Genomic DNA, 14,013 nt, shown 5'->3' with positions numbered 1-14,013 from the left:
TGGTATCCTTCAGCTTCACCACTACTTCCTATCAGAGAGGAAGTCCAGTAGCCAATTATGCAAATTAAGATTAATACTCATCTCGGCCAGTTTATCAAAAAACTTGAGAGGGATGATCGTGCTAAAATCTGAACTTTTAATTCTGTTAAAAGCAGAACAACAAAGTGGAAGCAAAACAGAACTATAATGAACAAGCAGGATGCAGAAATTCGTGGTCGGTGATTCTAGAAATGTACTGAAATACATCATGGAGCCAAAGGAAGACTGCATCATCCACTGACCTGGGTCCAGGCAAACTGACGTGGGTCCTAGTGCTCTTTGCACAGAAATGTGTCTATGATTTGCTCAATTAACTCCATGATAACAGATGTCGAGGCTACCAGTCTGTAGTCATTGAGGCGGTTCACAATGCATTTCTTAGATTCCACTACTATATAAAGGAACAAGTAATAGGTTTATTCCATGCTGAAACAAGAATAAAGAAAACACAACGTTTTGGCTGTGGAGCCTTCTTCAGGTTTTTTTCTCTTTTTTTTTTAGAAAATAAACTTTGAAAAAGGAATCCCGCGTGAGTCCCTCCTGCGTACCGAGGGACGACCAGTTGTAAAGCCGCCAGTCCCGGACAGTAGTGTGAAACCAGCAACTTTAAGCGACACTAACTTGCTTCCTATTGGCTGTACCTTTCAAAATAAATATACCTTAAAATAAATAGATCTTTCAAAATCCAAATAAAAGTGCCCCTTAAAACATTCTTCTGAAAAATAGAAAAATAACAATCTGTGTATCCTCATAACTGGGTGGAAAGTGATAAACAGACCCACAGCTACTAGGAAATTACCGTTCTTCATTCACTTTTGCTAATTCTTTTGGCGTTTTTATATCACTTCCTCTTTGTAAATTAGCACAGTGCTGTGCAGTGCTAGACAGCGAAAAGTCTCATTCCTGACTCCACATTCCGTTACTTCTGGGCCCTTTAACTTCAGAGTCTCAAGTTCACCCTATTTTTCCTGTTGTCCTCACCGCTAGGACCCTGCTGCTCCCAGACTTCAACACAGAGCCTCCTGCTACTACTCCATCAGGTCACTGTTTCACACACAATCAGTACCTCAGACTCCCAGGTCTGCCTCCAGCCCTGATGTCCTCTTCCCAAAACCACCAGGTTGGGTTACACGAATACACACTACCTACATCACCAAGTCTCTTCGGCACTACACACCGTGCCGAGACCCAACACACTGTCCCTTTCTAACACACACTCAAAACCTCTCTTGTGCCTCACTCACACCCTTAGGTTGTGAATTCACAGCTGCCAGCGCACCTCAAATTGTGTCCTGCCATCACTATGTTACACCATGCAGCCACCAGCACACCTCACTGTGCCCAGCCACCACTGATCTATTTCCCAGAGGGTGCAGCAAAATAGACCCCACTCAATTCCCTGATACCAATGTATTGTTACGGGGAGGGTCCCTCTACCACAAAACCCACTCTGGTCCACACACACTAACTCACTAATCAAATCACAACTCACTCATACAGCGGACAAGACACTCACACACGAGCAGGATGCTGTCCCTTTAAATCTTTAGACGATCTCATAAACCTCTGCTTCTTCTGTCAGTCTCCTCACAGACTGACGTTTTCACTCTCGCAGGCCATTCCTCTCACAATCCCCTCCGGAATTGTTGTTCTTCTCCAGCCCCTCACGGGGTTACTACAGCGGCTAATCAAGACTTTGCTCACTCATACTGTACTGTACATGGCGGCACGCCCTTCTAACATCACCCCGACTAGTAGCATCTCACACCCGCTACTGTCCTGCTTCAGCCTGGCTCTCACAGCAGAGCCTCCACATTTGTTCTCTCACCACTGCAGCCTCAGCAAGGCCAAGTTTCTGCTGGATCTTTCCCCCTTTAAACCACATCTACACCTGCCGTTCATTTACTTAATCATGTCAGGTATGTTTTCCACGGCAATGAGTCTTCTTTAATCCAGGGCTCCGCCCCCCACACCAGACACTCCCTGCATTGTACCACAACATGTTTATGGTAGTTGTAGTTCTTAAGCCAGCGCTATTTCTGGTAATGATCAGAGCCAGTTTTTATACCCGGCTGCCCTTAAAATAGGGTTGCACATAGGGACATAAATGGTGTGTGTCAGAAACAGAGATCTCCAGTGCCCAAATATTGTGAACCCATGGGAGGCATTGCTACTGTTCATCCTTTTCAGAGGGTTGTAGATAAGGGTAAGTGCAATGTACTTGTGGTGGAGGACTACTTTACAAAGTTTGGTAATCTTTATGCTCTTCCTGACCAAAAGTCTACCACAGTAGTTAAATGATATTACCACTATATCAGTGAAACAAAACATACCTACCAGGGCAGGCGGTGTGAGTCTGGTCTGACATGCTAAGAAATTTGGGCATCAAAAAGACACATACGTCACCATATATTGCAAAGTCAGATGACATAGTTGGATGATTTAATATGGCCCCTGTTGTTTTGTTAACAACACCTCAACACATGCTAGTACTGGACATACACCCTACTTCCTCAGACATGACACGAGGCTAGGATACCTTCGAATGTCCACATTGGTCTACCTTCCCTGGGTGATCATTTCCAGAATGCTGAGTTGACTGGAGACTACCTTTGACTTTACGAAATAATTTTATTGCAAGTGATGATGCACAAGTCTGAATGCATCATGAACCCTACAGTATGGGGGTTAAGTATGGCTGAGTATTTGCTTCAGACAGCAAATTCAAACTTGCTCCTCACTGCAGGGGGCTGTACCAGATACAGCATCGCTCGGACCTGGGGGATTGTGAAGCTTCCTATCAGATTCCCTGCACTCTAGGCCCCGATAGCTCTGCTCAGGACGTACACTACAACAGGCTCAGACCATACACATTACCCTTGTCTCCAATGTCTGAGATCGGACCTTTTGACCTTTTATCATCATCTCCCCCGCCCAGCCTGTACTCTTGGATGGGACCCTGCTCAGACATGCCTGTGTCAAATGTCTCAGCAATCAATGATTCAACACAGGACACAACAGCTACTGGACTGTTGGGGCGACAGGCCTGTCACTGGCTGACCTGCCTCATACACTCTTTCAGATTGGCAGATTGGAGGATCTGCGGGCCTCTTAGACTGCCTCACCATTTGAAGGATTTTGTGATTTGATTGTTGACTTCATGTACAGTAGGTTTCAAGCAATTTACAGTGTGTCTAAAAATTAGGGTGACTAGATGTCCTCTTTTTCCCGGACATAAAATATCGGTCCGGTGGGAACTTATAAAGTTTTGTTTTGCTTGTTACTCAGACTGTGTAAACAAAAATAAGCCTTCATATTTTCATTTGTTCCATGCATTACCGGTAGATGTTTTGAACTTACTGTACATGCAGCGTATGCAGCATACCTGTAGCTTGGAACTGTGTGTACTGCATAGCAGACATTGATAGGAAACGCAGAGGGGTTGATTTAAAAAACCATTGCAACTGCATTGTAGTTTGACCTAGTTCACAGCTTGGAGGATTGGGCAGAGCTGTGCTATGATTGAAGACTAGATCATAAGTACAAAAGACGCCCAAACAAAAGGGTAAATTTACAGATGAGTTAAAAAATAAATACCCATGTTTTCGACCTGGACGTGATGAGTGGGAAGCCGAATGTATTATCTGTAGAGCTGGCACGTAGGTGTCAGTAGCAAATAAAAGCGTTAACGACTTAGAAGCCCACGTTCACTTTACAAAGCACAAAACTGCTGTTAACGGAGAGAGCCCGTCAGCAAAAGTGACAGACTATTTTGTAAGACCAGGTAAAACAAAGGATGCTGTAACTGCAGCTGAAGGTGTTTTGGCATTTCACATGGTTAAGCATCACAATTGTTACAGAACAATGGATTGTACACCTGCCTTGATCAAGAAGACATTCCCAGATTCTGACAAGGCCCGAAAATTGTCAGCAATCATTAATGCTGTGTTGAAACTGCACTCTCTTGAAACAGCTCTAAAAGCACTTATAAGATACAGATGCAGCCATTCAAAGTGCGCGGCACAAACACGTACCGCAGGCATTTCCCTACGTCATAATGCGTCATACCGCGGTATGTGATTGGTTGGCCAAAATGACCGACAGGAGCACTCGTGGTGCGTTGGTCGGTCGTGGAAAGATTTAATCATTTAATGTCTTTGCTGTGCACGTTTTAGTATTGAATATTTATATGGAATTTTACCACTGAAGGGAAATTTTAGTAGCTGAGCATAAAAAGAATAGGAGCGTAACGCATCTAAATTTCATAAACGATATTAATTTGGAACATAAACATTATGTAAACTGTAGAAAAAATACACACCAGTATTCCATTTCTCACTAAACATTTTAAGCATCAAAGTCTTACATGTGGTTATTTTGGAAACGTTTTTACATGTTCCTTGCTCCTTCTGACCATGTCACTGTACGTTTAAAAGCATACTTTTAGAATTTGATTAATAGGGAATATAATATGGAATTGCATATCTAAAGAAATAACGGTATAACTATATTCATGCACTGTTGCACAAACAGTAGTATAAGACTTTCCATTGAGATGTACTTGTCACATGCCTGCCTTGGTGGTGTAATAGCTTGTGACTGACTTGTAATCCTGACATTGAGTGTTCAAACCCAGGTGTCACCATCAGTTTTCTTTTAACATATAAAAATTTCTTTGAAAAACTAAAATAGCTAATATTATTGCCATTATATTGACATTTTTTATATTTCTAAATATCACATGTTCATACTGTATGTACACAGCGATAGGGCGCAAATTCACGTGATCCCTATTAATAAAGGGTATTAAGGGTATTAAGATCCCTTTAGATCTCCCTTCAGATTTAAAAGGTTATTAATAATATCTTCGGTGTTGCATCTTCCCAGTTTAGCTGATCTTTTGCTGCCTGCGCATGCTTACACAGCTCCCTGGGTAAACTATCATGCTTGACTGAGAAAACTTTAGAGAACTTAACATTTTTATTATCAACAAATTGTAAATACGACGTTTACATTGGCGTTATTAATTTTTCACTTGAGTGTATGGAGGAGTGTCAGCTGTCAATGAGAGCAAACCCCCCCTCTTAGGCTGGGCAAACAATTTTTTTAATTTTTAAAAAAGAAATAAAAAAACAGATATAATGATATAAACATTTACTGCAATACAATACTGATACGTTTTGGCTGTGAAGCCTTCTTCATGTGTGAGGCTGAAACGCTTGGAATTTGTAATTTAGGGTGCTCTGGACGTGTTAAACTTTAATGCAGGAAAAATGTATTTCCCAGAAGCCACAGTAAACTGATTCTTATGGAATGTGTTTTCTTTCTTCTTTTTACAGCATGGAATAAACCTATTACTCTTATTCTATTACCTACAGATGCAGCCATTCAAAATGCGCGGTCGATACCGCATTATTTTCCGGTACGCTGTACGCAGTCTACCGCAAGTTACCGTTAAATACCGCAAGTTACCGGTAAATACCGCTAGCAAAATAATAGTATCCGGAATTTCCGCAAGGTGGAGCTAATAAAGCTCAACCTCTCATGTTTGAGCTGTAGCCATCAAAGTCTTTAACGAAGATATTACTAATAGTATTAATAATAAATGACCTTGGACAAGCTGTAAACTCAAAGTATTGCCCTGGTCCACATTCTTTTTTTCATTGACTGTCTTTGTAAAAGTAACACCACAGCATTTCGCAATCACGCATTTTTTTCCAATCATGCAAAGTACAGTAATTTTTGAGAATCGATTCACCATGCCTTACACATGCTCATAAAAGAGATTGATTTAGGAACATAAACATATTACTGTATGCAAACTGTACTGAATACAGTATGTATATGTATATTTAATGTCTTAACTGTGCCCGTTTAAATATTGAATATTTATATGGAATTTTACCACTGAAGGGAAATCTTAGTGCCTGAGCATAAAAAGAATAGGAGCATACTGCAACGCGTGTGAAGGCCATAAACGATATTAATTTTGGAACATAAACATACAGTATATGGCTGGTCTCGGTACTTTAAAGAAAACATACACGAAACATGGTTTCATTATGACCAGAATCGGTCTTGAGATATTTTTAACTTGATTTACAGTATTTGAGAGGTATGTCTTGACACCGATACTACGTAAATACTGCTCACAAACTGTATATGTTTCTAGGTTTATATTATGCATTTCATACGGTCAAATTACTTTTGAGGAACTGATAAGAAGCGCGAAACGGTATGTCCAGGGCGTTTTAGTTTCGTTTTGTGCGGCGACTGCTTTAACTATATCGCCGTGGATTGATTAGAGATATCAAGTACATACAAGTCAATTTTTAAATGTTGTAGTTTGTCTTGTAAAAATGTTACGAGTACATCATCTGTCAACAATTACACAGGTTCTGTTTCCATATTGCGGATTTTGGTTACGTAATATTATTTTCTAATTTAACGTTGTGAATATATGATTTGGGCAAACAGAGCCGCAAAGAAGTACATTATGGGTTGTTGTTTTTTTTGCAGTTTTATCTAGAACAAGCAGTGCTTAAACCTTTGTCTGATTCTTGTGAAACTATCCACACGACAGTTACCCACAGTAGGAGTTGACTTCAGTGATGTCACTGATGGGATGTTTCTAAAAATCCATCCTCTGTAAAACGTCTTCTCTAGTTGTCCTGCATATGTATTCGCTAATGAAGCTGTGTGTTCTGAGCCTGGATCTCTACATTTCTGTATGAACCAGCTTAGAGGGCTAAAGACAGCTTGTGTTTAAATTGAGTGTAAGGTAATTTATGCTTCTAAAGTCATGGTCAGCATTTATTATTGTACTGTGCTGTAAACTTGTTCTGTGCCTAGTCACATTATTTTATAGCGTTTTTATAGCATTATCAAATCTGGTGGCGCTGTGTGTTAGTTTCCTGACTCCCATGTCACATGGTCTGTGATTGAATCCCATGGAACTACTGTACAGTATCACTATTTTTTAACAAACATTTCTTTGAAAAAATGAAGCGTTTCCCTTGGTCAGAGATTAAATAAAACCTCACTCGCACCAAACAAAATTATATTTCTAAATATCACAACATGATCGAATTTAAGTCTTTTTAATAACAATGAATAGTCACCTATGCGTTACAAAATAAACATTTATATTGATTTGAATCGCGTTTTGATTTAAATCGTAAACGCGTGTTTAAATATATGTGTTTAAAGGCGATATACTGTATAAAAGCACTGATTCTTATGGAGTGTGTTCCGCCGGGGATTCAAAAAATTTATTTTTTTTAATCGCGTATCTAAGGAAAATTGCAGTATAACTTTGTTAATGCACAAACAGTGGCATGTTACATTATAATTTGGGTGTCTCCCCTTGCCAGAAAGCTCTAAATTGCATTTTGAGTGCGGTTTTTGACTTTTTCTAAATTGCAACCCATAAATAAAGCTGATAAAGCATAGACTAACTGTATTCTAAACTGTATTACAACGTAAATTGCAAAAATGCACTTGGAATCTGTCCAAGCCCTCCTACGAAAATTATTTAAACTGCGACACTGATCATTCATCTCTAAATAAACTTTATTTTATATAGCGTTTTAGGCGAATAGGTAATTAGATTGCTCATAAACCTAATCGCTTTTTCTACATAAACACAGCGTGATTGCTCTCTGAAAATGCTTTTCCTTTATATTTAGGCTCAGATTTCAACTATAGATCGCATTTTTATAAACTTTCTTGGAAAAATGTATTTTATGTAAACCATGTTTGCTATTAATTCATTTAGGGCTAAAATACGTTCATTGTCTTCCAATCGAGTCGAGTTGACATTAGAAGCTTGCCACTCCCGGACTGTTACACCAACGCATTAGCATGTTAAAGCGACTTAATTGAGGTGCCCAGCTACCAGTTAACACTGTACTTCCTACTTTAAAAATACTTGTGAAACCGGTTTAATTCGTCACAGCCAGCTCTCCTGCAGAGAGGGGGTTGTACTCGTAAAGTAGAAGCAGGCGAGATTTCCAGCGAAAGACACCTCCCCCCCTCAAAAACCCAGTAAGCAGCAAGGCTTTATGTTGAAAATTGAGGTGGATTTTGTTTATGATAAAGAGGAGAAACTGGGATGGGAGGTGGGTTTGGTTTTGCATAAGGGGCGGGATTATGATAATTGGAAGAATTTACGAGAGTATAATGGTTTGATATATTTGATTTTGTATTGTGGTCGTTATCTATGTTTTGGTTGGTATTATGTTTATATGGTTGTTTTTGTTGGTTGGTTGTTATTATGGTTATTAATAATACGATCTATAGTTGAAATCTGAGCCTAAATAAAAAGAAAAAGCAAGTGATTAGGTTTATGAGCAATCTAATTACTTATTCGTTTAAAACGCTATATAAAATAGTTTATTATTAATTTGCTGGACAGAGCGGTGAACATTATTATGCATAAGAGAAAGATAACGATCCTGATCAGTTTAGAAATCTGTGTACGCTGTAAGGTTTTTACTTCTTAAACTTTTAAAATACACGTTTCGAATAGAAAGAAATCCTCTTCCTGGTACAGTCGCATGAAGAGACAGGCGAAACAGCCCTACACAGCCCTGTCGCAGTACACGAATATAATCATATCGTTATTAAATTCTTTAGATACGCGATTCCATATTATATTAGCAGAAAAGCTTAAACTACCACTTTTTCACACGCTATTTCACATGTTAGTTAAATTTAATTTATTTATATATTATATATTTATATCTCTGACCAAGGGAAACGTCTCATTTTTTCAAAGAAATGTTTGTTCACAACGGCGACTGTCAGAAGATAGGACACAGCGGCTCAGACACCCGCTGAATGGAAAAGGGGCACTTTAATGTTCTGTATGGCTAATACTAAAGCCAATACTAATATTCAATACTTTAATATCCTTTTCTGTATGTTTAACAATAGTGGGTACTGGCCTAATTCGTCCCTGCTCCCGTTGTTAGGTGTTAATGTGTTGTTAAGTGTGAATTTGTAGCTGTTTCCCTGGGGTCTGGCTTTTTTTCTGGAAAACCATAACTGGTCTTGTCCAGATTGACTGTCGGCGCCCAGGTCTGACAGTGCTGCTCCAGCAGTGCCAGGTTCTGGCGCAGCCTCTGTTCTGTGGGCGACAGCGGGACCAGGTCGTCTGCACAGAGCAGGAACTCGATTTCCATAATTAATGCAGATCAGTAAATCAAGGGACAAAACAATTATTGCGCCCGGGTCCTCAATGGGCTTTGACGTGCTAATGCGTTGGTTTAACAGTCCGGGTGTGGCAAGCCTCTAATGTCTCCCGACTTTGAAAACCAAGTAATAACTTAACTATATGTGCAAACGTTTCATATGTTGCTGTTGTGGATGCCTGTGGAGTGTATCTTATTTGCCGCACGCCCTCCCCCCCTCTTTCCCTCAATTCAATTCAATTCAAGGTGTTTTATTAGCATGGCAGATGGGTTCAATCAGTGTTGGGTATTTACTTTGCTTTGAGATTCCACTTTTAAAGTTGATATATAAATTTTTTACTAAAATAAATTGATATCTTTGTCTTCTAAGCTCTCTGTGTACAGTGGAGCCTCCTGTCCAGCCAGCACATGTCCACAGACATTCACAACAGCGACATATCATAAAACGTTTGTACATATAGTGTGCAAAAATGCACTTTATTTACTAAAAATAAGACAGAGATACTGTATCAATTTATGTTGCATTAGCCTGATTATGATTAAAAAAACACATATAATTAAACCCGATTTAAATCAATATAAATGTTTATATTGTATCGCATACTGTCCAGCCTCCATTTCTCTATAAAAATTTACTCTATTACACACACACACAATAGAAGCAGGAAGCAGAAGCATGGACCGTTGTCAGAAGGGAAGAAGGTGACTATTCATTGTTATCAAAAATGACTTAGAATCGATCATGTTGCGATATTTTGAAATATAAAAGTCAATTGATTGTCCATAATATCGCTATTCTATTTTTTTGAAGAAATGTTTGTTAAAAGAAAAGTCCAGCACCAGCTGGATGTGAACACACAACCTGCAAGTTGTTAATCAGGCACGTAGACCAGTAGGCTACAAGACAACTCGCATGAACAGGGAGGCGAAACAGCCCTACACAGCCCTGTCGCAGTACACGAACATAATCATATCGTTATTAAATTCTTTAGATACGCGATTCCATATTATATTAGCGGAAAAGCTTAAAACTACCACTTTTTCACACGCTATTTCACATGCTAGTTAAATACTTCGATGCTTGAAATGTTTAGGGAGAAATTGAATACCGGTGTGTATTTTTCCTTTAAAGTACCGATTCCTGGAATCTGACTGGCTGACACCCTTCTGAAGTGGTTCCATAAAATCTGGAATAAGGAAAAGAAAGCATTTGTAGCGGCGAGGCTTAATAATAAGGCAGAATTAAGTGTTTCTGAGCTTCCCAAATGAGGCCCCATTTCTCTGTTCATCTCTGTGGTGCAGCCACAGAGAGACCATTAGGGTGATTTAAGGTTTCCTAGGACAGCTCCCAAAGGGGGGTGCACTTAGCTAAGCCTGGCTATCATGATCAATGGTCATCCATTGGCGCCTATCTGTCTAGGGAGTGCCAGTTGGACATCTGGACTGCATTCCTAAGTGTCAGGAGTAAGTGACTCATATCTCACCGTGGTCAACCAATCAGGGACTGGTAGGGCCGAGTAACCCACGTGGGACTTTAGCCAATCAACGAGCTGAAGTTCCTCCAGGTAAAAACAGGCAACACAGGCCTGGAGACTCCAGATTCAACAAGTCAGATTCAACAAGATTCAGATTCAACAAGATTCAGATTCGGGAGATTCAGTAAGATTCTGGAGAGGATTCTGTGGACTGTTCTAAAGGGAATTCAAAGGAGAATTCCAGGGCAGGACGGCCCAGGAGCAGAAGGCTCCCAAGGGCAGGACATTCTCGCAGCTCGCCTCCTGACCATCCTGAGACTCAGCCCGGACAACCACGGAACGGCCAGTGTGTCCGAGTGCCAGAACTTTCCTTTGTTCTAAGAGTCTAGAGTGGAGGTTGCCAGAGAGTAACCAGCAGCAGGCCTCGTGAACAGATCGGAACTGTGGACAGCTGAATCACTATTCAGAACTAGTCTTCATCAGGAACGAACCGGTCCTCTTCCTGACTTGCTGGGATCCACAGTCATCTTTTCTCCTGTGCACAAACTTTGCTAGTTAAAGCCAACACTAACTAGCCGGTCAGTGAGCATCAGCAGCGCACCGTCGCAAGCCGCACAGCACAGCCTGGCACGGAGCCAGAGAGCGCGGATTGGACAGCAACAAGCCTGCAGCTGATTGTTTGTGCCTGCAGGAGATCTGAATCCCCAGAAATTGGATGAGTATTCAACTTCAATGCATTACAGCTCGAGAATTCAATTGTTATCCAAACCAGTTGATATCAATTTAATTCCTAAGAGTTATGTACTTGTTTTGAGTATCTAATGTAGAAGTTATAACCAAGTTCATTTACGAAACGGTCTTAATGAATGATATACTGAACGTATGTCCTCTTGATGTGTAACACTTCGTAACTGAATGAATATATATCTTTTGTATTCTGATAACCCTCTCGATAAGATCTGTTAGGTTTATATGCATATTCTATGTATTAATAAATGTATCCTCGTGTATTTGTACCTGTGTGTGCGCGTTGTTTGAGTTATATCGCATGGTTGGATTCTAAAGCCATCAAAAGAATCAACTTTGTGATTTACTGCTACAATTAATAATTGTCTCAGTAAATGCCCAAACCCTACAGAACTGGTGCCTTCAGAGAGCCACTATGATTACATATTTGGCGTCCCTGAACGGCTATGAAACACTACATTTATGGCGTCCCTGGACCGGCGTGGCAAGACTGAAATGAATCAACCAAGCGGAATAATTCATATAAAACGCCGCGGGTTTCATACACGACAATACAGTGTGCTGAAAGCCGAAAGGAAAAAAGTTCCCCTTGCTCTTTAAGCAGTGCTTGATTGTTTTGTGATCTTTTGCAATCTACCGGGTTGATTGCATACTTGATCTTGTGGTTTTCTGTGGTAAAACTGTGATTTCGTACTTAAAAGTAATACTCTTTAAGTTTAACGATGGTTGCTAAAAGGTCTGAATTCGAGTCGCTATTAAGCACTCTCTCTAGCAGCAACAAGTCTGACCACGATCTCTTCCATATCTCCGTCAGCGGAGAAGCTAGAAGAATAAATCTCCATTCTCTGAGAGAGCTAGCGAAGGACATAGAGAGATTTGACCCCGCAGTGTCAGAGAATAATATCGAGAGTTATATTCAGGACCTCAGGTATACCCTGCAGTACCTGCCAAACGCCACAGAACAGGAGAAAGTGTTTCTGGTCAGGAAAACTACCAGCAGAGCTGTACATGAGTGGATGGCTAGGCAGATGAAAGAAGTCTGTAATGACTTTGAGCAGCTATGTCAAGCACTTATCGAAGAATACAGTGCGTTTATTGACCCGACTGCCGCGATAGCCGCCGCCCTTAACATTAAGCACGAGAGAGCAGAGTCCCCTCGCGAATATTACGAGAGACTTAGACGAACTTATTTTGCAGGGCGAAATGATGAGGGTTGCGAAGAGAACACACATTTCAAGGGTTTATTCATTGCGAATCTCCACCCGTCAGTCAGAAAGATGATCTTAATGCATACAGATGCACAGACCATGAAAATGACTGATATTAAGAGATTCGCGCAGAAAGCCTGGGAGTATGATGTCCAAAGTCGCTCTGAGCAAAAAGCTGCTAAAGCGACTGTGTTCGCCGTCAGAGCCAGCAGGGTTAATTCCCCCCTGCTCGAAGGAGCACAGGCTCCTGAGCTGGCTAAGCCCCGTTCCAAAGCACTCACACAGGACCGCACCCAGCGTCCTAAGTGCCATGAGAACACCGGGGAAGGGAAAGGGCTAGAAAAGGCTGAACAAAAGGATTCAGTAGCCACCCGCCTGGCCAGGCTTGAACAAGCTTTATTAGGACAGGGACAACCGCTCCCCAAGGCTGCCGGAAGCGTGAATGAGCTGATACTCTCCACTGGAGGAGGCGGAGACCCGCCCCCTCTCACTCCCTCAGTCTATCTGATTGAGCGGAAGGGTTCCTGCCAGGATGAGGTCAGCCACTCCCAAGCGAGTGCTGACTCCACCCCTGAAGTCACAGAGCAGGCAGTAAAACACGGAGGAAAAGCAGGAAGCTTTTACCTCAAGGCTGCCATGGGAGATGTCTTACCCAGTGAGACACTGATTGACACTGAGGTTGAAAGGTGTTTGATGTCACACGGCAAGCTCAAACGGGTTGAAAAAGAAAAGGGCATGCGACTCAGAGAGGAACCTTTGGTGGATCACCAGAAAGGCAAAGTGTGGAAACAGGTCAAGGCTCCTAAGCCTTCTGTACAGAAGGAAAGGGGGGCCAAGAGGCAGACTGTGCTCACACAGTGCCCACCGAACACAGAAGCCTATGTGGAGATTCCCTCTGTTCCCTCTGGACAAGAAATAAAAATATTTTCTTGTTCCCCGGATATACAGGGAAGTCGTGTCCCGGCTGAGGTCACAACAGCCTCCCTGCCACAGGAGCGGTGCTCCAAGCAGCCGCCTGATCCACCAGGTAAAGCACACCCCTTTTACATCCCTAAAGAGGAGCAGATCTCCCCACCTGGCGATGAAAAGGAGCTTTCCCTGTGCACCCTGGCACCCAAGAGGGGTCAGGACCACCACCCTGCAGTGGTGGAAGGGATCCAGATGGCAGGAGAGCAGGTTGGTGATGTAGCCCTCGCCCTTAGCCCTGAGAGGTCCTCTATTAGTGAGGATCTGCTTGAGCAGCTATCACAGGGCCACCGCCAGGTGCCCCTGGTGCAACATTCACAGGTTAGACAGGAGGTCCAGCTGGACGCTGAGACTACTGCGCTGTGGACACACCTGATCCCAGAT

The sequence above is a fragment of the Atractosteus spatula genome (assembly GCF_055471065.1).
Source record: "Atractosteus spatula isolate fAtrSpa1 chromosome 17 unlocalized genomic scaffold, fAtrSpa1.hap1 SUPER_17_unloc_3, whole genome shotgun sequence".
Lineage (NCBI taxonomy): Eukaryota > Metazoa > Chordata > Actinopteri > Semionotiformes > Lepisosteidae > Atractosteus > Atractosteus spatula.
This window is presented reverse-complemented; position numbering follows the sequence as displayed.